This window comes from Ailuropoda melanoleuca, chromosome 11 (genome assembly GCF_002007445.2).
Source record: "Ailuropoda melanoleuca isolate Jingjing chromosome 11, ASM200744v2, whole genome shotgun sequence".
In the NCBI taxonomy this organism is placed as follows: domain Eukaryota; kingdom Metazoa; phylum Chordata; class Mammalia; order Carnivora; family Ursidae; genus Ailuropoda; species Ailuropoda melanoleuca.
In genome coordinates, this window is record NC_048228.1 from 103865474 (window position 1) to 103868965 (window position 3492).

Genomic DNA, 3492 nt, shown 5'->3' on the forward strand with positions numbered 1-3492 from the left:
TCAGTTTTAGGAGGAATGATGCCTCCAAGTTTTTAAGAGGACTTGGAAAGAAAATGGCAAAACTGCCTTCTGTAAATTTTGAAGAATCCTGGAGGCTGGGAAAGGTGCTGGGAAACTAAAAGTGCACAGTTGGAATCCTGGTTTGAGTGAGTCTTCAGATGAAGGAATCTCGTCACAAGATTCTTGAGACTGTCTCAGGAGTAATATGTAAGATGTTGAAGTGGTTGGTAAGCAGGTTGTGCAGGCAAATGAGTTACTTTCTTCTTTCCTCCCCTCTCTGCCCTCTCTTCCTCCTCCTGTCTTCTTGCCCCCTCCCTCTCTCTAGTTAGTAGGATTCCAGGGCTGGCAGATAGCAGATGTGGTATCAGCTGGTATGCAGATCTCTGGAATAGATTTGAGAACCTGAGAACCGATGACAAGAGGAGAGAATAGGTGTGCAGGTTGATAACGGGTCTATCAAGAGGGTGAGGATGTTTGTAGCCCCAGAGTCAGGATACAAGGACAGTGGCTGCATTTTCATTTAAGGGCAAATTCTCAACAGTGAGAACTATGTGAAAATAAAACTAACTGCCTAAAGAGAGAGAAGTGTTGTTTGTGGCAATATTAGACCGTCCATTCGTGATCAACTGGTGAGGATGATTTAAAGGATTGAAGTGTTGCTGGAAGTTTCAGCCAGCGATTTCTAATACTGGCTTTTCACCAAAACTGCATTGATTGCCTTTATAAACCACGATATCTCTTCCCCTTCCCCCTCTTCATGAAGATTTGGACTCACTAGCATAGGGTTGAGCCCAGAATCGTCTGTCTCAGCTGTGATGCCGAGACTCCTCTGTGTTCAGGAGCCCCTGGCCCAGTCCCCTTTGGAGTCCCTCTTCACCTGCGCGTCCTTGGAGCCACGGTTTTCTTGGGTTCTGGCTGCAGACCGTGTTCGCTCTGTTTTTAAAGGGGTGAAAATGCCCACATGACCACATTGACGCTAGCAGCATTCTTGGATGGTAGAAGCCTGTGACTTCAGGGGTCAGTACTGGGAGACTGGGCTTGGAAATCACTTGGATGAATGGAGATGGATAAGCAGATATGAACAGTGGCTCGCCTGAGACCGCCTGCGCAGTAGCAGAAGTTCTGGTACGAGCGGTGTCCCCGGGGTCTCCCTTCACTAAATCCGCTTTACAGCTCTGGAAAGTGAAGTGCGGGGAAGTTTCTACTAGTGACTCCTACAACTTCAACCTGCTGTGTATACCAGGAGTGCGGTGGGAAATGGAAGTCCTTGTCTTTGCCCGTGCTTACCAGTTTGTTAGCTGGAGGCATTCACATGTCCTGTCCTCTTCACAGTCCCCTTGCACAGGGGTATGTTCGAACGCTGAGGGCAGAGGGAGCACCTTGTGGCCCCACGAGCCTCTGCCCGCTTGCTGTCGAAGTATTACATACACACTTGGGGTGGGGTGAGCCCGATCGAGTCCTAGATGCCGCTAGGGTTCAGCTGCGTACTGGGAATTGCTTTTGAAAGGAGGCGGTTATCTTGCAAAAGCAAAATAGGGAAAGACAACACTGCCAAAGAAAATAAAGCCGGTTGTCAAACATGGTATGTCCTTATGGTCCTTTTCAAAAATGCTTTTAAAGGGCGGGTTTTATGCTGGATCTGAATATGCCATAATTACCTCTCTTGACCCTACAGTAGGACCTTCTACTCCCCCAGGTTGGCCTTTCAGACTTATTTTGCATGGCTCTCGGCCTGTGAGCAGTGTGCCAGAACAAAGCTGCCAATTCCCCCTCATATCGCTGCTCATCATCGAACAGACACTCACTGGGTACCTCTCTGTGCCTCTTGACACTTAGAGAGGCACTCTAAAACTTCAGAAGTGTTCTCTTTCACTCTCAAGTGTTTTAGCCATCGTGGCAGCGCTGTGGGAGAGGTTCGATGAGTGTCCTTCGTTCTGACTGCCAGATGAAAAAATTGAGGCTAAAAAGGCTTCAGTGGTTTTTAGAAGGTCATAAAATAAAGGCTTTTTAGCAGATCCCCAACTAGAATTTGTTTGGCTCCTAGTTCTTGTATGTTCTGGAAAAAGAGCGTGTACTTAAAGGCAGCTGTTTTTGTAGACGTCGTCGTCAGCGTTACACGTATTGTGGCACTGCCGCCGCCACCCGGGCTGCCACTGCCTCTCACCTCAGTCCCCCGCGCTGTCTTTCCACCCTCACAGATGCTTGTCTGTGCGGCAGCTGGGAGCTCTGTTGGGATATAAATCACATCGGGCCACATCACTGCTCCGGTCTCCCGTGGTTATCTGTCTCAGGTAGAGGAAAAGTGACATCCTTATGACTATGCTAGAGCTTTCCTTGACCAGCGCCCTCACTGCCTCTGACCTTGTCAACCCCGCTCTTTCCTTTCCTTCTGTCCTTGTTCAGTACCCTCCGTTCTCTGCCTCCTTGCCATTCCTCAGGTGCTCCAGGCCCACATCCCACAGACCTTTGCCTTCTCTGGGCCTGAAACTCCCTTCTCCCAGACAGCTGCAGTACTCGCTCCCTGGCTGCCCCGAGGTCTCTGCTTAGATGTCAGCTTCGCAGGGGGGCTTTCCTGACTCTCCACACCTCCACATGCCAGCCCTGTAACCTCATCACATACTTACTCCTGTCCCCCTGGCCTTGCTTTATGGTAGATTTTTATCAATTGTTTATCACCACCCAAGAAATAAATATATTGCCTGTTTCCCCTCTCTCTACCCTCCTGAGTGTACAGACTGATACTGCATTTTGCTCACTCCCTATAGCACTCAGTGCCTGGCACATAATAGACACTCAGTAAGATGTTGAAGGCATCCGTATTTGTCTACCTAATATTGCCAGTGTGTTAGTGACTTCTTGTATTTGTGAAAGCAAATGGAGTGACTGAGAGAGAGCTGGGAATCCAAGCTGCTAATTAGCTATCATGTAGGACACCTGAGCCAAAGCCCTGGCTCTCTCCACCACTTGATAATTTGTGTGTTTAAAAACTGAAACAGCATCCTCCTGAATGAGGTTTTATGTCGGCTAATATGAAATTACACCTGTAAAATTGCTGGGGAGCTCTCCATGACACCTACGAATAACTGTCACTTATCAAGGGCTGTTCTGAATGACGGCTGTGATTTCTTTGCTCCTGGCCTGTTTATGATTGGTCTAAAGTGACGAGTTTTAGGGGGCTAAATAGAAAAATGTCTTTCATTTAGGCTTATTATTTGCCATTTCTGCTGTATTACATTTTACTCTCAATGTGTGTTTAAGAAAATATGTCAAGATTTAGCTTAAAATTCAAAGGTCATTGAAATATAGGATAAGTTTGGAAACAGCTTAACTAAACCTTAAGTTCACGTATTAACCACACTTTATGATGTCTTTTTCCCCCATTAGTGTTGCCCGGAATATCAGAGAACTGGGAACAATCCTGTCTTGGGACCGCACACCAACTGTGGCGGTTCGTAAATGAGGACACCCGACTAAGCCCCCGGAAGTCACTGC